Consider the following 23989-nt stretch of genomic DNA (forward strand, 5'->3'; position numbering starts at 1 on the left):
GAATCTTTGGGATTCCTGATGGAAGCTGAGGCAGCTGGGGATGAGGGAGGAGCAATGCACAGCATCAGCATGGAGGCCTGGCTTGAGGTGCTTGGAGGGGGGGGGGGGCTCACCATGCACAGAGCTGACCTTTTGGGTGGTGTTCAGGGAGACACAGCTGGGGGGATGGAGAATCCTGAGGGTCACTGCCTGGGCACAGAGGGTGTAGTGCAGAGGCAGGAGGTGAGTGGAGGCAGTGAACTGAGCTGAGAGAAGGGAGAAAATGTCTGAGCCTAGTGTGCCCTCATCACTCCCATGATCCTGTTTGTTCCTGTTGTCTCCCTGGGAAGAGTGGAAGCCCCTGGAGGGCAGGCTGAGTTTCCCTTTTGTCCCATCTTTGTGCCTGACACATAGTAGGCATTTAATAAGTGCTAGGGGGTGATTAATTTCTCCATTGGACAGAGAATAAGTTTGCCCTGGGATGAGTCAGAGGTGTGAGGTAGAGGAGTGATCCCAGGATGAGAAGAGTATCCCAGGGAGGAGGGCAGTGCCAGGGGTTATCCTGGGCCCAAGATTGGGCAAAGAGAGTGGAAAGCAAAGTGAGAGCAGGAGGGACTGGAGGCTGTGGGGAGGCAGAAGAATCCTACCTCAGTGTCTGAACAAGGCCTTTGATAGTGTCAGTTGTGAGGGCTTGTAAAAAATTAGGTCAAGATGGGATTGCCCAGAGAAGTTCATCAGTATTCTACACCAGTTTCACAATGACATGCTTGCCAGGGCTCTGGATAACACATAATGCTCTTGCTCTTTCCCAGCCACCTATGGAGTGAAACAAGGCTGTGAGCTTGTTCCCATGCTTTTTAGCATAATATCTTCAGCAATGTTGTCAGATGCCTTCAAGAAGAATGAAAACAATAGCGAGATCAGCCACCACACTAATGGTAAATTATTTAACTTGAAAAGTTTACAAGCCAAGACTAAAGTAAAGGAAGAGTTGGTGCTTGACTTTGTGTTCACAGATGATCCTATACTCAATGCAGCCTCTGAGGCTGAGATGTAAGAGAGTATGAATTGATTCTCTACCACTTATGATAAATTTTGGCCCAACAATTAACATTAAGAAAACATAAGTGCGGGGCGGCCAGGTGGCACAGCGAGTAAGAGCACAGCTCCAGTGTTGAGAAGACCTGGATCAAATCGGGGCTCAGATACTTAGCACCACACTCAGAAATACCTGGCTGTGTAACCTTGAGCAAGTTACTTAACCCCGATTGCTTTAAAAAAAAAAAAAAGAAAACATAGGTGCTATACCAACCAGCACCACACCATCCACATGTGGAACCATCAGTTACAGCAAATGGAGAAATAATGAATGCTATGGATAAGGTCACTTGCCTTGGCAGTGTACCTTCCAGATTTGGTATACCATTGCCAGAGCTAGCTTAGTGTCTGGGTGTCTCCAAAGGAGAGTGTGGGAGAGAGGAGGGAGACAGCCTACCCATCTGAAAGCCTACAGAGCCGTTGTGCTGACCTGTTGCCTACCCTTGCCTCCATCTTCGGCCCATATTTTCTTAGCCTAAATTCGTTGATAATTCCCTCTGTATCCACATTAGTTGCTACAATGAACTTCAGCTTTTCTCCCTCCCTGGAATTGTTTCCCTTTGTACCAAAGGTATTTCATTCTCAAGTTCTCCATCTCTCATTGACTGATCTCTTCTGTGGAATTTTATCCTATTCAATCCAACCTGTCTTTCTCTGAACCCTTTGAAAATGGCCTTGCCCTAATGGGGCACGTCACTCTCTTCCGGCTTTTGTTTTGTGGGGACTCTCTCCCTTCCCTCCCAACCCACCTTATCCTGCACAGCTTTAGATTTGTGTGTATTCATTCCCTTTGTGATCATACTTTTATCTGCTTTATAAGCATTAGTCTCTTCCATTGGAGGGGAAGGTCCAGGTGAGCTCCAGGACGGTTCAGTGCTTTAACTGTGCCACATAATAACCATAAGTAATTGGCACCTAATACTTGGAGATTGATTATTTCCTCTCTTGAATCACAGATTCTAGCAGGGAATGGTCATTTGCTCACAAAATGTCCCTATAATTTTCACCCTGACAACCAGGGAGAAGATACAGCATAGAAATTTCTCTACTTTTTGAAGAATGAGGTTATCATTAAGGTAAGTCAAGGACTTATGCTTTGCTTTTGGGAGCGGGGGAGACAAAGAGACAGAGACAGAATGTCAGGAAGGTCTGGGTCTGGTCCCATCATGACTTCACCATACAGTTGTGCTGTGTCTTCTGAACTCCTTCAGTTTCCTCTTTCTGCTCCAGTGATCTGTAGAATGCTGTAGTGAGAGAAATGATTATTAATGACCAATGATTTACCCAGATTCAGAGTTCCCCCTTTTCTTTAGCTTCATTTCAAGACCGCAGTCTCTGAAAGTTGATCTAACCTTCTCTGTCCAACACCACCCAACCTGAGGACTCTAGTCTCAGGTGAATTCCATTCAGTCAAGCTTGGGTAGAGAGAGACCCTTTGTCTAAGTTGCCCAAGGATGGGGGTGGTCTGGGTACAGAGACAGTCCCTGCTGCAAGGATCTGATGATGTCACTCTCAGCCCCTCATTGGAGGAAGCCTACCTCTCTTTGTAACATTCACGGCCAGTCAGAGCTGATTGCCATCCTTGTGAACACTGCTCTTCCAAAAGAATAGAGAGGTCTTGAGCCTGTCCCCAGGATCATCTTTGTCTAAGAGAAGTGGCCAAATGACCTTCCTTTGGTTACAAAACTAGCCTTCTTAATAGCAAAATGGTGGGTGTGAATGGGTAGTAGTCTACCCTGGGTGGGGAGAGTCCCAGGGAGGTGATCCCCCATGTCTGCATACAAACTGGGAGCATTGTTTTCTCCAGTCTTTTCTTTGTAGCCAAGTTTAGTCATAGATGCACAGTGGTCAGTGCCCCTTTCGTTATTGGTGGTGATCTTTCCACTTGAGTTGTCACACTCATGAGGCTATTGTTTTCCTCATTCTGCCTGCTTTACTTGGCATCCGTTCATCCACATCCCAGAGCAGTGAGCATCACAAAAGTGATTCTGGGAATTCAGAGTTTATTGAAACGGCCAATTTTATTTCGACAGGTACAAGTCTTTCACTATATACAAGGAAATTTAGAAAGGAAAATGAGAAAAATGATTATGCAAGAAAAAAAAACCCTAAGCCATTGTAAATGATTGTGCATGTGTCTGTAAACATCTCTTCTTGGTCAATGTTCACCCCAATAGTGCGTGGCAGCACCCAGCTTGTCAACATCTTCTGCATCATCCTTTCTTATCCTCTGGTGTCTTTTTACAATTTGGGGGTATAGCCATTGGCATTGCCTTTAGCTTCCGAGATGAAGTCAGGACCCATTATCATTTTGTAGTTTCACTCAGAAGCACTCCATTTAATTCTTTCCGGATTTCTGGGAGTGTCTCCTTTGCTTTGCTTTTGTTTCACAATATTCTTAATTTTACATAACATTTTGATTGGCCCTTCCCCATTTAATTTGCATGAGTTTCATTTTTTTAAAGCAATTGGGGTTAAGTAACTTGCCTGAGGTTACATGGCCAGTTTTTGTGTGTGGGGGTGTTAAGTATCAGAGCCCTGGATTCGATCCCAGGTCATCCCGACTCTGGGGCTGGTGCTCTTACTCACTGTGCTACCTAGCTGCCCCAGTTTCATTTTTTTTAAAGCAGTTGGGGTTAAGTAACTTGCCCAAGGCTACAGGGCCAGTTTGTGTGTGGGGGTGTGCAGGTGTTAAATATCTGAAGCAGGGCCGGGGCTCTTCCTCACTGCACCACCTAGCCCCCTCGAGCTTCATTTTTTTAAACAAATAAGTAATTTTGGGAGAACTACCAGATTGTTTTCTAGGTGAGTAATTTTCTGAGTTCATTATTTTGCTTCTGCCATTGTGTCCACCAGAAGATCACTGATTTTCCTTTGAGCATAGTGACTAGTAACATCTGTAAGGACTTTCAGGACCAGGAATGTTATCTGTTGTCCTGGACTGAAGATGCTTTGTTACTGTCTCCTTACCTTTCACTTCAATTCCCCCTTCAAGTGTTGTACCTGGCTACCTGGTTTTCCCATCCCCCTATTACCTCAGGGCCCCCGCAGGGAAGTGAGCAGACTGCCAGGTCAGTTCCACCCTCTCCCAGCGGATCTCTGCCTTTACCCAGTCAGCCCACCTCCAGAGAGGTGGGTGGGCTTCCAGGTCAGGGAGACTTGGCACAGGTGGGAATTTTGAGGTGTGTACTGACCAATCACTGTTCTCGGCCTCTGCAAGTTTCTGCTTGCATAATACCTAACTGGTGGCCGAGTGGTATCTCTTTAAAGGCTGACACATTGTCCTTGCAGACTCACTGTTTGATTTGGGCCTGACCCTGAACAGTCCTGAGGAAAATAAAACCCACTTCCAAATTTTACTCTGGGGGGGGGGGTCTTTTGTCTTGCTCCTTTTGGCACAACACTATTTCCTTTGCTGTTTGCCTTTATTTCCCTCCTGGTTATTCAAGTATGATTGCTACCTTATTTCCTATTGTCTATCATGGTCTTTCCCAGTGAGTACCCAAAGAACCATGCATGCATGCCTGCCCCTATTACACAATTTCATCAATTACCAATTAGAGTAGTATTCAATGAAAACACTGAGAATGCTGGTCTCCCTGGGGGTTAGAAGGCTAAGTGCTAGACTTCTAGATTCTCACTAGATCAACTTGGCCAAGATCAACTTGGTTACAATAGATGCTGGCAGGGAAGCCAGGTTCATCTGGGAAATACTTATTTCAAGATATGTAATATATGTTTTAGTAACTGTTGAACAACAAAATAAAAGGTCCATACACACCAACTACTTTGCACTTTCCATGTTAATGGAATGAGCTGATAGGATCTTGTTTTAAAAACACTGAGCACAAGTCTCATTTTCATAGACACCAGCTGGCATTCTGACCTCCAAGGACCTATTTGTAACAGCTCCAGAGTTCCCTCTTAATCCAAGGGTCCAAAATGACCATTTAATGCCTTGATCATCAAGTGAATGCCTTGAGTAACTGGCGCCACTGTTTCACTCCTGTAAGAGTCCTCTGATGGTCTGTCCTCTTTGACTGAAGGCTTTCCCACATTTGTTACACTGTAATAGTAATGGAATATAAAGATCCCCCTTTATTGGCTTCGTTTTTGGTGTTAAAACCCAGAGCTTGTTAATCCCACTTGTGGGATGGACTTGTTGACTTGAAAAGAGAGGGCTGGACTGGGAGGAGCTGGTGACTTAAATTTGGAGAGACACAAGAGAAAGGCAGAAGAACTTTTTGGAAGCAGCACCCTTTTGGAGGCAGAGAGAGACTGAGAGGATTGCTGAGGGCCACTTTGAATTGCCCAGGACTTTTTTTTGAGACCTGCCACCCACAGCTGCCAAGGACTGAGGAGACATGGCTGTTTTGCTGGTACTTTGCCTGTCTGTTTTGATGTTGTTTTGCCAGATTTGTCCACTGGTGAAAGACAGTGCTGTTGTTGCAGAAGTTTGGGAACCTTGCTGTTGGTTCCAAAGCCCTGAAGAAGGATTTTCTTGTTGTATGTTTACAGAAATCCTGGAAGAGGGTTTTGCTAATGTTTTCAGGGGTCCTAGGACTGTTCTGCAGACAGAGGATGAATTAATGAAGAGACTGGCAATGTATCTTGTGGCCTTGCTAAGCTTTGTCTCCCCAGGAACAAAGATTGCTGAGAACTTGCCTAGTGTCAAGATGAAGAAAAGCCCTCCATTTGGGTATTAAGTGCTGTGCTTAAACTTGATGTAACTCTGGGGTAGATTCAATTGTGATCCAGGGGTGGGGAACTTTTGACCTTTTTGTGTTCTATGATTGAACAAATGAATGTACTTTACTTATGATTGGAAACTAATCTCCATTTGAGAAGAGGGGCTTCGTGATGGACTAAATGAATGTACAGCCTAGGGGTGGAGTAGTATTTAGAACAGGGACTTTGTAATTGATTGAATGAATGTAAGGTCCTGGGGTGGAGTAGTACTTGGAGATTATTTAATCACACTTAGTAAATGCTGTATTTTGAATGATGTCATATTTTGATCTTCTCTGTTCCTAATTTGTCACTAAATAAAATGGAGAGCACCTATGCTGGTATTTTGAACCTTGGGAAGTTGCCTTAGCATTACATTACATTACATTATGGTGATTACATTACATACTCTTAGGGCTTGCTTCACTCTTGTTTGAGTTTCCTAATGATGAATTGGATTGCTCCTGTGCTCAAAGGTTTTGTAATACCATCCCACGCAGGGAAGTACTCAGGACAGAACTTTATTATGGGGCTCCTACTTCTGGCATTAGAGTAAGTACTATTCTCGGGATAATGCCTTGCTTTGGGGTAAGATTCCTCCGGAGGCTCCACCACCGGTAATCCAAGGCCGACCTCAGCAAGATAAGATCAGAGCACAACAACTCAGAGGCCTTCTGGTCCAACCCTCTTATTCTATGGAGGTGGGAACTGAAATCCAGGGAGGCTAAGATTTGCCCAGGGTCACATAGGCAGTAAATTTCAGAGAAGGGAGTTGAACCCCGGTCCTTTGACTCCAGAGCCAGGGTTCTTTAGGTTCTGTGCAACAAAGAGCCCATTCACCAAGGCATGCTCTCTGGCTAGAAATCTTAAGAATCTCAGCTGCACTTCTTAATGGCTTGTTAATATGGGCATTTTCCTTCCTTCATTCAATATCAGAACTCTGAGGGTTAATACGTGTTCTACTCTGGCTGAAGGCTTCCCCACACTCATCCAAATCAAAGGGTTTCACTCCTGTATGAGTTCTCTGATGGCTAATAAGGGGCTCTCTGGCTAGAGGCTTTCCTATACCGATTACATTCAAAGGGTTTCACTCCAGAATGAATTCTTTGCTAGGTAGTCAAGTGATCTCTCTGACAAAAGGCTTTACCACATTCAATACATTTTGATGGGGTGCTTGGGATCTATGTTTGTAAAATCTATTTGTAAACTCAATTTGTAACATCAGTAATGATGGGGTGCTTGGGATCTATATTTGTAACATCAGTCTGTAAAACTTTGTAACATCAATTTGTAAAACCAGTCTGTAAAATTACGTTTCCCTTTCCCAGCCTCAAACTCAGCCCCTCCCCCTATCCGCACTCTGCCTAGGCAACACCTTGTGACTCCTTTGTCCTTGCTTAATCTAGCCCTATGGTAGTTACCTCCTGTCTCCTCAGTCTGGCCCAAATCTCATCTCCAAGTTAAACTCCTCAAACTTTTATCTGTGCACTGAAGTCACAAGTTAGCCTTGGTTCCCTTACATCCATCCTGTCGGCCCTGACAATGGCAGCCCTACCCTTTAAAAGTAAAAGCCTGTGCTTCCTTTCACTTGCAAAAAGTCCCCTAAGGACTCTTGCCCGCTTCTGTAAAAGCGTAAAAATTAACCTTTTTCAACTCTGTCTCCAAGTAAGGCTGCGCTGAATTCTTTCCAGACTGAAATTGCAGGTTCTGGTCTTAAGATCAGAGTCCCTGCTGAACCTAGTGGAACCTATTCCTGTGTAAAGTCTCTGATGTTCAGTAAGTTTCTGCCACCCAATGAAAGCTTTTCCATGGGTTTTACATTTCAAGAATTTCATTCTTGTTTGCCTTCTCTGATGTTCACAAAGGTTGAATTTTTAATTACCTGTTACATTTGCCCCGCTTTGCTCCAGCAGGTATTCTATGGCAATTAATAAGATCTGAATGGTAACTGAATGGTTTTGTGAGTGTGCTATATTTATAAAGCTTCTTCTTCCCAGAGGAGACTGTATTACCATTAACTCTTTCTGAAAAATGTCTGAAGCTCTTTCCAAATGTACTATACTTGTGAGGTCTTCTTCCCATGGTGGTTTTCCATTTTGGAAAAAAGAGTGGCCCCAGACCGGAAGGTCGAACAACTGTATTATATTCACAGACACTCACTTTACTAAAGGTCTTTTGTGACTGGTGGCTATTTCTTGGGACTCCATTTCCTGGTAGCCCTCCAGTCTTGATAACTTAACTTCAAACTTCCCAGGGTCTTCCATCTTGGGATACCAGAGACTATTGTTTGGTTGATTTTCCTGGGCAGATGCTGCCAGGTAAATATTCCATGTTAGAGCTGAATCACTGGTTACAAAACCTACTCTCCTGATGAAGGGAATCTGAAAGAAAGAAAAACAGATCAGCAACCACCATCCTCTGTGCTGAGGGAGTGGCAAGGGCTTCTAATATTGTAAATTCTGTTGCTTCCATGAAGGAGGAGCCTAAATTTTCACTAGTTATAACAAACATCTTGTGTTGTGCCACAAGGAGCAAGACAAGAGACCCCCCCAAGAGTAAAATTTGGAAGTGGGTTTTATTTTCCGCGGGATTGTTCAGGGTCAGGCCCAAATCAAACAGTGAGTCTGCAAGATCAATGTGTCGGCTTTTAAAGGGATACCACTCGGCCACCAGTTAGGTATTACGCAAGCAGAAACTTGCAGAGGCCAAGAACAGTGATTGGTCAGTACACACCTTGAAATTCCCCCCTGCACCAAGTCTCCCTGACCTGGAAGCCCACCCACCTCTCTGGAGGTGGGCTGACTGGGTAAAGGCAGAGATCCGTTGGGAGACGGTGGAACTGGCCTGGCAGTCTGCTCACTTCCCTGAGGGAGGGCTGAGGTTGGGGGATGGGAAAACCAGGTAGCCAGGCACAGCTATAGGAAGACGAGCAATGACACAGTAACAGCGATGTTGATGCTGTAACAGTGATCGACCGTGAAAGACAGTTACTGTATCAAGACAGTGATCCGAGACAAGTGCAAAGGACCCACGAAGAAAAACGCTACCCATCTCCAGAGGCAGAACTGGTCAACTCAGAGCGGGCTGATGCACACCTTTTGATCCACTTTGGTGTGGGTGTGTGAGTGGGTGAGTGTGTGTCCACTCTGGGGGACTGGGGGAGAGCATGTGTGGGCGCGCGCCCGTACTTTTGCAGGAGCACGGACAATGGAGAAATTGCTTGTCTTCCTAGGGGCGGGAGGGGACTCAGAATTAAAGAAAAAACGCTAAACTGGGCCAGTGTCCTCTCCGGTGATCACAGACCCCAGGGAGGCGCCGGTGTCTTCGGCACCTAGGCGTGTCTCCCTCTGGCTGGCATGGTTCGGACCTCCCCTGGCAGAGGGCAGCCCATCCAGGCCCCAAGTCATTTTAATTCGTGGGGCAGGAGCTCCCTCAGCCCCTCCTCTTCCACCCAGTGTCTGGAGGGGGGAGCCAGGGACAGGCCCCGCCCCTGCAGTCTTCTGTTCCCCCAGGAGGGGAGATGGGCCCGGGAGGACCCAGGCAAAGGAGCGGGCTCTGGACCTGTGCCTTTCCAAAGGGGAGGAGGGGCGGGGCAATGGGGGCTGGGTTTCTGATTGGAGAACTGGGGCAAAGTGCTGAGGCCTCTGATTGGCTGAGCGCTTGAGCCCCGCCCTCATCCTGGGCGTGCGTGTGAGTGTGTTTGGCTTGATGCCATTGGAGTACCTGGCGCCTGTGAGCACCTAGTGGAAGCTCGGAGCAGTCCGCTGACGGAGGGGAGAGAAACAGCGGGGAGCTGCGAGCCGGGCGTGGGTGTGGGAGCCTAGGGATGGGACGGTCATGGGCGCGAAGGGACCGAGCATTCGCTGAGACAGGCCTGCACGGCCCTGAGGGGCAGGGGCTTGTGAGCTGAGACTGAGCATGCGCAGAGGCCGGTCCTATGTCTCGGCTTGGGTTGGCCCCAGGACGTGTGTGCGCACGCGCAGCGAACGCTCGCTTGTCTAAGGCTGAACTACCCAGCTGCACCGTTTGGAAGAGCGTTGGGCCGGCCTAGGTGGGAGCGTGAGACTGGGCATGCGCTGAGGTGACAGTGTTTGCCGGGGGGGGGGGGGGTGAAGCCCACGACGGCCCTGGGCAGTAGGTGCTGTCACCCCCATTTTACAGATGGGGAAACTGAGGCAGGCAGCGGTGATGTGACTTGCCCAGAGTCACCCGCGTGGTAAGTGTGGCAGGAGCCGAGCTGAGGCCCCGCAGTCTGGGGTCTGCGCTTAATGCGGGGAACCCAGCGGCTGTGGCCCGGAGCTGGCCCCGCTGGGGAGGGGGCTCGCCGATGGTTATGTCCATGCAGGGCACGTCCCGGGATTGAAGGCAGTGTCGGGGGCACGGTGATGGGGTGAGCCCAGAGGAGGCGGGGGTCTGCACGGGAGCAGCCGGTGGGGCCTGCAGCCCCTGGCGGGGGGCGGCGAGTAAGACCCTCGTGGTTCCTGCAAGCACGTGCTTTGGCGAATCCGGGCCGCTCTAAAGCTTGGGGCCCCGTGTCAGGGAGCGCTTCATCCTGGCTGTCTGACCGGGCGTTGGTATGTGCTGGGGCAGGTGCCAGTGACCCCCACTGGCCGCCAGACAAGCGGAGGTAGAAAGGCAGGACCCTGCGGCCCTGCAGGCCCTGGTGAGCTACGGCCCATGAGACTTTAAGTCTGCCAAGCAAAAACTGGAGAAGGGCAAAAGGCCCGATATTTGAAAAAGAGAGGAAAGTGGAGTCAGTAAATAGGCCAGTGAGTTTGATGTGAATTCTGAGAATTCTAGTTGGATGAGGGAAGTCTAGGCCAAGCCACTGAGCTGGGGGTAGAATTTCCAAGGGCTTATGACCGTTAGTTACCTTTTAAATGTTTTAAAAGTGCCAGGGGAATCTCTAGATCTTGGGTTGGAGTCCTTTGATACTCCTCATGGCTCCTTTTTCCTCCTTAGCTTTACTTTGTAAGGGCATTGTTCTTTCTCACAAATGGACTAGAAAGAAAGGAATAATAACTTCTGGGTGTCTGACTACTAGGTGCAAGGTGAGTTGAAGTTTCTTTTCATTCTTGACATGCTGTGCTAGTTCCTAGAATCCATAGAGGTTCCTTTCTCCTCCTGGAATTTCCCTTTTCAATACAGAACTTGACCCTTTCCCACAGCAGAGCATGAGGCCATCCTAATATGTATAGGACTACTGGATGGACAGCTGATAACTAGCTGCAGAGAGAACTGATAACTTCTTCTATTTTTTCTTATTTCTCTGCAAAGGAGAGAATGGCTCTTCCACTGGAATGAAAGGGCAACGTTTTAGATAAGCAGAGAGATTGTGAGACACCGCCCCTAGCCAACACTGATAGAGTCAAATCACTAGGTCCAGCTGAAATTCAGCCTCAGATCCTGAAAGAATGAGCAGATACAATTGCCAGGTCGCTAGGATGGTGCCATGGTCCTCTGCCTTCCTCAGAACTCATTCTGGAGTATTCTGTCCCTTCCAAGCACCATGATTTAAGAAAGGTTGGAAAGGGGCCCAGGGAGGACAGCCAGGGTGGAGAAGAACCTTTTCATGGAAGGCTAAGTTAAAGGATCGAGGTATGTTTTGTCTGGGAAGGAGAAACTCAGGGAACGGGATAGAAAACTGTCTTCAAGACATAAAAGGAGTCATGAGGAAGAAGAATTAGATTTTTCTGATTGGCTTTAGAAGACAGAAGGAATTACAGTGTATGACATGTCAGAGAGGTCAAATTAAACGTACTCTCATAAAAAGCTCCCTAATTAGAACTTTCCAAAAGTGAATTGAGCTTCATCTATCTAGGAGTGGTGGGCTCCTCTTCCTTTGGGAATCTTTAAGAGATGTAGCAATATCACAGTTATGTCTCCATCAGTGCATTACAGTAAATGGATTACAATAAATATATAAGTATATGTAAAATATGGTCCTTGAATCCAGCTCAATGGAAATAAGAAAAATTTTGAAAATAAGTTTTTATCTGTTTACTATCATAGTATAATTGCAAAAGAAAAATATTTCTGATTCAAGTTTTTTTTATAGAATAGTGTAGTGCCAATGCAATATTTATAGCACCCACGTTCACAATAAAGACTGTGACTATAAGTATCCCATGATGTTCAATCACAAAATATACCAAACTCTCCAGATATAGGACAGAACTGAAACATTTATTTAGACACCAGAAAACCAAATCCCAAAACCATAAGCCAATTCCATCATAGTTCCAAAAATATTCAGAAGCCATAATAACACTGAGAGCCACAGCATCCTTCAGACTTCCCACAAACCAATACAAGATCAATATTTACTCACAAACCTCTCTATCTCCTTAATGAGTGTCCTCAGTCCCCCACTGTCTTGCTAGCTCTGACCAGCTTCCTATGGGCTCTGCTTCTCCTCAGCAAACTCTTCCCACCACAGGCACCATGTGACTACATTCAGCCTGTTAGGTGGCAGAGTTTATCTTCACACCAGGGAAGCTTCCTGTGGGCTCTGCTCCACCCTTCAGCAAATTCCCTCCATCACATACTCCACATGATTACATTCAGCCTATCTGTGATTACATTCAGCCTATCCGGGGGCAGAGTTTACTTTCAAAGCAGGAAGGTCTTCAAACTCCTCTAGGTCTCTTAAGGAGTAAGGAAGATCTTCAAATTCCCATTCTCATTACAAGTAGTTACAAAAAACAAAATTTTTTAAATGACTGAATATCGTACCTTAAGAGAAACTCACACCAATAATATGAAATCATCATTATTGTTGTTTAAAATGTTTTAGTGTAGACTGAACTATCTTCTCATTCTTGAAATCTTCTTACCAACATACACTCAAAAACATGGGGGGGGGGCGTTTATCCTCTTGGCAAACATGTGATTCCACTGACATCAGGACCAGTGTCTGTTGCCTTTGGCTGCATGGCTTCCACAACTCAGAACATCTCCTGGAGTAATTTTGGGGTATATGCCAAGGCGTTATCTGCATGTTAGCTGGGTCTTTGACGGTCCCTTCTTCACACATGATCTAAATGAAGGAGCTTGTCCTACCATCCCAAGTACAAGTTGAACAGTTCCTGGGTATTGTCATTTTCTAATTCATCCAAACCAAGTACTCTTCCAGTGTTGTTAGTGCTTCTAGAATCTGCTTTTGAGAGGGAAAACCTTCCAAATTATTGTTTGCCCAATGAGCAAAGTGTATTCCCACAGACTCACGTTTGGTTCAGTTATTGCCAACGCTCTTGAATATTTTCAGTTGTATCTTTAGTGTTAACAGTTTTTTCCCAAAACTCTATTACATCATAACCTGTAAAAAAGGGTTTCTTAATTAGTAGACCTTAAATGTTGCAATGGTTCTTTGGACCATGGTCTGAAATAAAGTTATTTTTTGGGGAGAAAATGTCTTTTGTGTTCTTAAGCTACGAACGATCTAGGACATCATCCAAATCAGTAATTCTTTAAATTCGGTGTCATTGTCCTTGCAATGTTTTTCAGCTGCTGGGCTAAAATAATTAGTCACCCAGGGTTCTTACTGTAATCACCAAAGAACTGCTACAATTTTACCTTGTTCTCATTTTGCTGGTGGGCTCTATGCTGTTCCCTACGCTGCATGCCTGCACTCTCACATCTTTATTTCTAAATCAGAGAGGGTCTGTCTCATGCCAAAAGCTCACATGAGAGAAGGTGGAGAAGCACCAAAAGCACGCCCAAGAAATGTTCCGTTTCCACCTTATCACGGGTGATCTCATCTGCTCCCACTGATCCAGTTACCATCTCTGATACAGATCATTCGCAGTCAATTTATCCATACTTAGCCCGTCTCCAGACGTCTAGTCTTGCATTACATCTTCCTTTAAGACATCTCAAACTGGATGTCCAGTAGACATCTTAAACTGGCTACATCCAAAACTGAGCTCATTATCTTTCTCCAAGCCCTACCCCCCTCCTGCTTTCCCTGTCACTTTAGAGGGCACCACCATCCTCCCAGTCCCTTGGGCTCACAACCTAGGAGCCCTTCGGGCCTCCTCACTCTCTCACCCTCCATGTCCAATCCATTGGCAAGGCCTGTGGAATTTACCTTTACAGCAGCTCTCCAGTTTGCACCCCTCTCAACTCCGATGATGCCAGCTTCCCCCAGGATCAGGCCCTCGTCACCTCATGCCTGCACCTTTGCAGTAGCCTGCTGGTAGGGCGGCCTACTTCAAGTCCATCCTCCACTTGGGGCTCAGAATGAGCTTCCTAAAGCACAGGTTTTATCATGTCACCCCTCTGGCTCCCTATTACCTCCAGGATCAAATACAAAGTCCTTCAAGGACCTTCATGACCAAGCCCCCTTCTACCTTTCCAGTCTTCTTAGACCTTGTGGTGGTTGTCCTTTGTTATTGAGGTCAAATTACAGTGTGTCTGACTGTGGCTGATCAGACCAGTATGACCTCAGGATGCTCTAGCACAGGTTGGGCACAAATCGTCCCTGTGAACTTTTGGGGCAGATTCTCCAGATCTGTGCATCTCACATTTCTTCTGAGCCACTTTAGTTCTGTTGTGCTCTGTGAGCACAGTACCTTCTCTGATGAGGGCACACAATGCTGGAAAGTCCTGTGACGGTGTCTCCCATGTAACAGTCAATTCCATAGTTTGTAAGCAAAACTTTGAGAATGTCCTTATTTATCCCTTTTCTGACCATTATGTGAGTGCTTGCCCTGTGTGAGTTCTTCGTGTCTTTGGCAAGCATACATTTTGTACTTGAACATGGCCAGCCCATTGAAGTTGTGCTTTCTGCAGTAGAGTTTGAATGCTTGGAAGTTAAGCTCAAGAAAGGCCCTCAGTGTCTGATCCCTTATCCTTCCAGGTGATCTTCAGAATCTTCCTAAGACAATTCACATGGAAGTGATTCGGTTCCCTGGCATGGCACTGGCAGACTGTCCAGATTTCACAAACACACAGCCATGAGGTCAGCACAATGGCTCTGTGGATCTTCAGTTAGGTAGTCAAATACCTCTTCTCTCCCAACTTTCTGTCCAAAACACTGAGCTAGCTCTGGCAATGTGTGTGTGCATCAACCTTGTTCTCAATGTGTATGCCCCTGGAAAGTACACTGCCAAGGTAGGTGAACTTATCCACAGCATTCACAACTTATCCATTTACTGTAATGATGGTTCCACATATGGATGGTGTGATATAGGTGGTGCACTTCCCCCCCCCCCCATGAACTCTGTGGTCTAGTGAACTCTGCCTTTCTGTTCCTTACACAAGACACTCCATTTCCCTATGCCTTGCATTTTCCCTGGCTGTCTACAGCACCTGGAATTGTGGGAAAATAATTTCTTACAACATACTGATATTCTGTTATATTAATCTACCATAATTTGTTTAGCCAGTTTCTAATATATAGGCAAAAGGAATGACTAATTACACCTAAATGTTTTATTGCAGCACTTTTCATGGGATGCCCATTGTTGGTGGGTCACTTCTTAATCAAATAGGAATGGGAAAGATTAAAAAGACAGTAGACATTTTCCATTACTTGAAAATTAAAAGATAATCAGGGGGCACAATGAATGGAGCGCCAGCCCTGGAGTCAAGAGGACCTCAGTTCAAATCCACATGTATTAGCTGTGTGACCTTGGGCAAGTCACTTAACCCCAATTGCCCTGCCTTCCCCCCTCCAGAAAGCAAAAAAAAAAAAAAAAGGAAAAGATTCTGCAGGAACAAATTAATACAACCAGAAAGGGAATCCTCACTAAATATCCCTGGTAAGGGTATTATGTCCAAAATAGGCAACTAAAAATAATAGATGACCACCAGCCATTCCTCAGTAGTTAATTGATCAAAAGAAATCAGCTAACAATACTCAAAGGAGCAAGCCAGTAACAACCATGGAAAGACATTTTTCAGGTGCCTGACAGTAAGAGAAATGCATATCAATACCATCTGGAGGTTTCAGTCCAAAAGCCAATTGGCAGAGGCCACAGGCGGCAGTGGAGGAAAGGTGGCATTCTGGAGACATGCATTGATAGGGGGAACTGGAAACTGGCTCATCCTTTCTGGGAAAGCAATTTGGAATTCTACTGAGTGACTCAAAAGCCCATGTTTTTGGACTTAGTGGCACTATTTATAGTAGCAAAGAGCTGGAAACCAAGTAGATACAAAGATGGGGAAAGAGGAATGTTACAGGACCTGGGAAAATACAGTAATATATAACAATCAGATCACAAATGGAGTACATTAACAGATCTGCAGAGCCAAATAAAAATTTATTAGAACAATTTCAAGTGAAGTTGGCAGATATGAAATAAATCAACATGAGTCATCAGTATCTGTTTTCAACAAAATGCAACAAGAAGTCCAGAATGACTTGAGAATGTATGAAATGTGTAGACATCTGATTTACCAAGATACAGAAGCTATATGAATGATATACACATATACAGCACTTTACCTATGATAAGGCACTCAGTTCATAGCACAGCCCTATGAGGTAGGCAGGCATTATTATCACCCCCATTTTACAGATAAGAAAGTGGAGGGGTAGAAAGATTAGTTGGCTTGCCCAGGATCATGCAGCTGATAAGTTTATGAAGCATGATTTGAACTTGGGTTTTCCTGATTTCCAACTCCTGCACTCTTTTGAGTCATTTAGCTACCTGTGTATTGTTTTATGTTTTAAATGTATCTGACCATAAGTATAAAGCATTCTTCATATGAACAAATATTGATGGTAGTTTTTTGTAGTGGCAAAGAACTGGAAACTGAGGGCGTGCCCATCTATTGGGGATTGGCTGGACAAATTTTTGTATGTGAATGTAGTGGAATCCTAAGAATGACGAAAGGGAAATTATGAAAAGACTCTTATGAACTGATGCAGAGGGACAACAGCAGAAACAAGAGGAAAAATTATGCAATAACATTATCCCAAAAAATAACTCAGACTTAAGAACTCGGATCATTCATTGACCAACCATGATACCAGAGAACTGATGATGAAACCTGCTACCTCCCTCCTGACAGAGAAATGATGGATTCAAGATGTTGCATGACACACATACAGCCAATGTGGGAGTTTGTTAGGAGAGTTTTATTTGTCCTCTTTTCCCCAACAGATGGAAAGATGTAAGAGAGAAAATAGATTTTTGTTCATTGGAAAAAATTTAATTTAAAAAAAAGTTTACTGATATACTGTCCAACAGTATGTTGGGACTGTGGATTAACAGTCCAACCATTTTGTAAAGCAAGTCAGAATTATGCTAAGAAAGTGACTCAAAGTCCCATATCCTTAGATGTGGAATTCAGACTGCTAGGCATATATCTCAAAGCGGTGGAAGTGGAGGGGTTATGGAACCTAGAACATACACATACATTGATAGTAGAGCTGTAAACTGGTCAGTGCACCAAAATATTCTAGCTTTTTGTAGCTACCAAAGACTAGAAATTCTGTGTCCTTAAAAGATGGTCTGTATATTCTTTGTCTTTCCCCATCTGCATCTTCAGATTTGCTCCCATTTTCCTGCAGCATTGGAATTGCTTCCCTTCATGTCCTCAGAATTTGTTTCTTACCAGTTTCCCATTCCCTCCTAGATTGGCTTCCCCTGTAGAATTTTAGTTCATTAAATCCTACCTGACCCTCTTCTCAGCCCTTGGAAATCTATTTTTCCCTAATGGGGGACGGGGATGCATCTCAAACAGTGCCTGACTTTATTATCTCTCATCAGAAATTCTTGGAAGGGTGCTCACCCAATGTTCCCATCGTTTCTACCCTAGCAAGCCTTTTCTTATTATTCAGAACAGAATTTCCCCGTGTTGCTTCTATGTTTGAAGGATGAAATTATCATTTAGGTGAATCAGAAAGTTATGAGTCACCTTGCTTTCAGCAGAGAGAAAGATCAATCCTGTGTCTGGAAAATTGAAGTCTCCCATCACCACCTGTGCCAGGCTCATGGTCTATGGCTGACTGCACGCCCTTTATTAGGATGTACATGCGTCCTGCCATCTCTGGCCTCTCTTTGTCACCAGTATGCTTTGGTCTAGTCTGCACTGATCTAGCCTGTGGCACCAAAGGTACACTTCCCCACTGAGGCTTCAGGTGAGGGTGATGGAGAACACAGCTGGGAAGAGGCTTCCTCTCAAGGAGGTGGGCAGACCTTCCCTCAGCTAGATGGAAATGGTGCTGCAACAACCTCTCATCCACCTGTCCTCACAGAAAGGGGGTAACCATGGGAACTTGGACCTCATGCTGGGGTGATGAGAGGGGTAGCCGTGGCCCCCTCCTACTGTGCCAGCCTCATTCCCCATGACTCCCCTCCTTGTACTTTGGGGTCCAGCTCAGCAGGCCTTTTTAAAATTTTTTTTTATTTTTGCTTTTTTTTGGAGGGCAATTGGGGTTAAGTGACTTGCCCAGGTCACATGGCTAGTTTTTGTGTTAAGTGTCTGAGGCCAGATTTGAACTTAGGTCCTCCTGACTCCAGGGCTAGTGCTCTATTCACTGCGCCACCTAGCTGCCCCTCAGCAGGCCTTCTTCCTGTTCCTGACACATGAGACTACACCTGCCTTCTCTGTGCCTTTGCATTGGCTGTTGCCCCTGCCTCGATCCCAGGTCATCCTGACTCTGGGGCTGGTGCTCTTACTCACTGTGTTACCTGGCTGCCCCAACAGCAAACATTTATTAAGCCCATACTCTGGACCAGGCCCTATGTTGTGCTGGCAACACAGGGACAAAAGGAAAGTGATGCCTGCCCTCCAGGAGCTTACATTCATCCTCAAGAGAAAACCTTCCCTTTAAACAAACAGACCCATGAATGTGTACGTTGGGATTCTAGGCATTGGAACATGTTAAAAATACAGCTAGTTGTACAAGCTAGCCTTGTGAGATCATTGGGAGACTGACAATCCTGGAACGGGCTTGAGTAGATGCAATCGACAGAAAAAGTGCTGTTGCTATTTCCCCTGATTGGAGCGAAGGCTAGCCCTTCCTCAAGTCCAGGGGGGAGGAGACATCTTAAAGGCGAAGTGAGGGAAGGCAATTGAGTCCAACGTGGGCCAGAGGGCAGCAGCCCCATTCCCAGTGGAAGAGAAGGAAACTCTCGGCTGCAGGGCAGGCTGCTGCTGGAATTTGGGCTTCTGAGCAGTGAAGGGAGGTTGGGAAAGACAGTGTGGAGCGTATGATCTAGAGGCCACAGGATGCAACTGTGGGATGCTGGTAATAGTGAAAAGTGGCAGGGCTTGTGGCAGCGCACCAATGCAAAACCCAGTTTTACAGTTTCCTAAAGAACATTTGGCATGGGGCAGCTAGGTGGTTCAGTGAATAGAGCACCAGCCCTAGGGTTAGGAGGACCTGAGTTCAAACCCAGCCTCAGACACAACACAAAAACTAGCCATGTGACCTTGGGCAAGTCACTTAATCCCAATTGCCCTGGAAGAAAAATTGGAAGTAGAGGATAATGGGAAGTCAGGATACCATTTTAGTGTAGCTGCCTGGAAATTAAGTTATTTAAGAAATCAAATAAGAGTTATAGAGGAAAAATTGACAAGAAAACCCCATAGATGCTATCCATGGGGTCACAAAGAGGCAAGACTGAACAACTTAACATATGGAAAAATTGGGAAAAGAAATGAGAACAATGCAAGAAAATCATGAAAAGAGAATCAACAGCTTGGCATATATGTCCATGTGCACACACACACATCCATACACAAGTAGGATCTATCAAAAACTAAGAACAAGCACTATCTGTAATGGGGATAAACTAGAAGCCTTCCCAGTAAGATCAGGGATGGAGCAATGACACCCATCATCGCCATTGTCATTCAATATTGTACGAGAAATGCTGGCAATAACAAGACAAGAAAAAGGGCACTGAAGGAGTACGCATAGGTAATGAGGAAACCAAGCCATTACCTTTGCGGATGACATAATGGCATCCTTAAGAGAACCCTGGAGAGTAAACTAGAAAATGGTCAAAACAATGATTAACTTGAGCAAAGTTTCAGGATACAAGATGAACCCACACAAATCACTATTTCTGTGTGTTACCAATAAAACCCATTAGGAAGAGATAGACATTCCTTTTGAAATACCTGTGGTAAAGCTATCTATAAGCACATGAAGAAATGCTCTAATTCACTATTGATTAGAGAAATGCAAACCAAAACAACTCTGAGGTACCACATCTCACCAGTCAGATTGGCTAAGATGACAAAACAGGAAAATGACAAATGCTGGAGAGGATGTGGGCAAACTGGAACACTAATGCATTGTTGGTGGAGTTGTGAACTGATCCAGTCTTTCTGGAGAGCAATCTGGAACTATGCCCAAAGAGCTATAAATACTTTCATACCCTTTGATCCAGCAATACCACTCCTAGGGTTATATCCCAAAGAGATCATAGAAATGGGAGAAAGACCCATATGTACAAAAATGTTTATAGCAGCTCTTTTTGTTGTGGCAAAGAATTGGAAATTAAGGGGGTGTCCATCAATTGGGGAATGGCTGAACAAGTTGTGGTATATGCATGTTATGGAATATTATTGCGCTATAAGAAACGGGGAGCAGACGGTCTTCATATTTACCTGGAGAGGCTTAAAAGAACTGATGCTGAGTGAGAAGAGTAGAACCAGGAGGAATTTGTACACAATTACAGACACAACGTATGTGTGATGACCAACTTTGATAGACTGGACTCTTCTCAACAATGCAGGGATATAAGTCAATCCCAAAAGACGCATGATGGAGAGAAAAACGTGCATCCAGAGAAAGAACTAGAAAGAACTAAATTTATATCCAGGTGGAAGCAAAATACCTGATCTTTTTCATTCTCTTATTTGATTTTATGTCCTCTTTACCATTTTTCATTCCAGCTGGTACAATCCATCCTTATAACCTGACCATTGTATAATGTGAAAGTATTTACAGATCCTATACTTGATTATAAGACGCCATGGGGGGGGGAAGGGAGGGAGGGAGACAAAATGTGAAATTCAAGGAATTGTGTAATTGAATTCTGTAAACTAAAAGGAAACAAACAAATTAATAAATTAAAGAATTAAATAAAAAATATCAAAAAATAAAATAAAATAACTGTGGGCAGTATAAAACACTTTTGAATCTACCTGCAAAGACAGGAACTATATGAACAAAGTCAACAAAAAGGCATGGATTCCAAATTGTTTTCCAGCTCAGTGACTTTCTGAGCTCATTTTGCTTTCATGATTACACCTAGCTGAAGACACCCTTTTATAAGAATGACATTGTGTTTAATGACATCTCCAAGTGCTTCCAGTGTCCAGGAACAGAATGTTATCTTTTCTATTAATTCTAGATTCCTAGAGTCTGGGTTTCTAATTCCCCACCTGTTTTTCATTTCACTATCTCCTTAAAAGTGTTCTGTTTTTGTTTTTCTGCCCAAAGCAGCTTTCTTCTTAATGAATGAGATGGAATTTAGAAAATAACGGGAAATAATTTCCTGAAGGAGAGAGATGGCTACTGACACTTTTTTTTTCTTTCAGATTCCCTTAGTCAAGAGACTGGGTGAGAAAGTAAGGACTCAGATTTGACATGGGGCATTTTTCCGGGAACATCAACCAAGAAAAACTGCTAAAAGAAAGGCTCTGCTATTCCAAGATGGGAAGAGTCTGGAAAATGAAGTCAGGTTGACAAGACAAAAGAGCAAGCAGGAGAGACAGTCCCAACAAGTAACAAACAGTCCCAGAAGAAGTTTTAGTCAAGTTGAGTATGCCTGAATGTGATAAATTTTATTTTATTTTATTTTAGCTTTTTGGAGGGCAATTGGGGTTAAGTGACTTGCTGAAGGTCACACAGCTAGTGAGTGTTAAGTGTCTGAGGCCGGATTTGAACTCAGGTCCTTCTGACTCCAGGGCCAGTGCTCTATTCACTGCACCACCTAGCCACCCCACATGACACATTTTAAAGACATGTTTATCCACTGCCAGGCTTTTGTTCATGATGGAGAGCTGCTATGGGGAAAAGACTCCATAAGTGTAAAACAAAGTATTACTCCAAAGTAGCAGGATATGAAGTAAATCCACATAAACCATCAGCATTCCTCTGTATCACAAATAAAACCCTACAAGAAGAGACAGTAAAAAATACCCCACTTAAAATAACTCTAGACAGTGTAAAATACCTGAGAATACACCTGCTGAAGCAAACCCAGGAGCTATAGTAACAAAATTATAAAAAGATTTTCATATAAATAAAATCATATTTAAATAATTGGAGAAACGTTAATTGTTCATGGGCAGGTAGGGCCAATATGATGAAAAATGAAAATTTTACCTAAGCAAATTTATATATTCAACACCATCCCAATTAAAATACTAAAAAAAAAAATCTATTTTACTGAATTAGAAAAAAATAATCATAAAATTCATTTGGAAGAAGAAAAGACAAAGAATATTAAAGAAACTAATGCAAAAAAAATGTAAAGGAAGGAGGTTTAGCAGAGCCAGATCTTAAATTATAAGGCAGTAATTATCAAAACCATCTGGTACTGGCTAAGAAATAGAAAAGTATATTAATGGGACAAAGTAGAAATTCAATTTATAGCAGCAAATAAATATAGTAACCTTGTATTGGACAAGTGTAAAAACATTTTGAGATAAAAATCATTTATTTTGTAAAAAAAATTGTTGGGAAAACTAGAAAGCAGTATGGCAGAAATTGAACATACACCTGTATCTTATACTATTTACCAAGATAAGGTCAAAATGGATACATGACCTAGATATAAAAAGAGATATTACAAGAAAATTTGAAGAACATGGAACATATTACTTATCAGACTTATGAATAGGTGAATAATTTATGAATAAACAAGAGACAGAGAAAAGGGAAAGGGGTAAAATAAATAATTTCAATTACATTATAAAGGTTTTGTCAAATGAAACAGATGTAGTCAAGATCAGAAAGAAAGCAGAGAATTGGGGGAAAAGTTTTATAGACAGTTTTTCATGTAAAGGTCTCATCTCACATACTGTGTTTCCCCGATAATAAGACACTGTCTTATTAATTTTTTGGACAGAAAAACACCAGAGGGCTTATTTTCAGGGGAGGGCTTATTTTAATGAACATTGACAGCAATTTTAATAAACAGGTAAATGTGAACAAAAAATGTACCTTTATTCAATAATGAATTCAATAAAGAACAGGATGATGCGCTCACTGCTGCAGCTCTGATTGGATGCAGCTCGGAGCGCGGCGTGTGTTTCATGGGGGGGGGGACGGTGCATACAGAGGGTACCGTAATGTAGCGTGTAGCGCAGGGGATCACCTTCACTACAGTAGCAATCTCAATAGGGCTTATTTTTGGGGGAGGGTTTATTTTAGAGGAATCTTACACAGTAAGGGGAGGGCTTATTTTCGGGATAGGTCTTATTATCGGGGAAACATGGTATATAAAGAACTTTGTCAAATCTATAAAAATTGAGTCATTCCCCAACTGATAAATGGTCAAAGGATATAAACAGGTAGCTTTCCAATGAAGAAATGAAAATAATTTATAGTTATCTGTAAAAACAGATGCTAAATCATTATTGATTACGGAAATGCAAGTTTTAAAATCCTTGAGATATCATTTTATACCTATCAAATTGACTAACATGATTGAAGAAAGTGACAAATATTGGAGAGGATGTGGAAAAACTGGGACACTAATTCATCATTGGTGGGATTGGGAACTGATCCAACTACTTTGGAGAACGATCTGGAATTGTGCCCAAAGAGTTAGTAAACTACCTAGACCTCTTGACCCAGCAATACCACTACTAGGTCCCAAGGTTTCCCAAGATGATTAGGGAAAAAGAAAAAGAACCTGTATGTTCTAAAATATTCATAGCAGCTCTCTTTGTGGTGGCAAAAAAAAACTGGACATTGCAGAGACGTTTGTTAACTGGGGAATGACTGAAAAAGTGGTGGTGTATGATTGTGATGGAATAATACTGAGCTATAATGATGAGCTTGGTGATCTTAGACAAACAGGGAAAGACTTACATAAAATGATAAAGAGCAAAATGAGCTGAACCCAGGAAACACTGTATACAGTAACAGCAACATGGTTTTAAAAACAACCTTGAGTGACTAAGTCATTTTGATTTATAATAGTTTATAATAAAACCCAAATTAACTACAAAGGGTATTTGAAGATAGATGCTATCTCCATCC

The 23989-nt window shown here is 43.7% G+C and overlaps 2 long non-coding RNA genes across 3 annotated transcripts; both read left to right on the forward strand.

Moving 5' to 3' along the window:
- Positions 1–779: 779 nt before the first annotated feature.
- On the forward strand, positions 780–6051 carry LOC138168192 (uncharacterized). The gene is made up of 3 exons (XR_011170057.1): positions 780–917; positions 2097–2153; positions 4944–6051. It is a non-coding gene; the product is annotated as an uncharacterized lncRNA (long non-coding RNA).
- Positions 6052–9514: 3463 nt separating this feature from the next.
- Positions 9515–22944, forward strand: LOC138168186 (uncharacterized). Of its 2 annotated transcripts, XR_011170051.1 has the most exons (4): positions 9515–10021; positions 10768–10856; positions 14666–14919; positions 21316–22944. It is a non-coding gene; the product is annotated as an uncharacterized lncRNA (long non-coding RNA). The 2 variants fall into 2 exon arrangements; XR_011170050.1 differs by lacking the exon at positions 10768–10856 and having other exon boundaries at positions 21316–22943.
- The last annotated feature ends 1045 nt before the right edge of the window (positions 22945–23989 follow it).

The sequence above is a fragment of the Petaurus breviceps genome, unplaced genomic scaffold (assembly GCF_028583685.1).
Source record: "Petaurus breviceps papuanus isolate PSGF00001 unplaced genomic scaffold, PetGlider_PUasm1.0 355, whole genome shotgun sequence".
Classification (NCBI taxonomy): domain Eukaryota; kingdom Metazoa; phylum Chordata; class Mammalia; order Diprotodontia; family Petauridae; genus Petaurus; species Petaurus breviceps.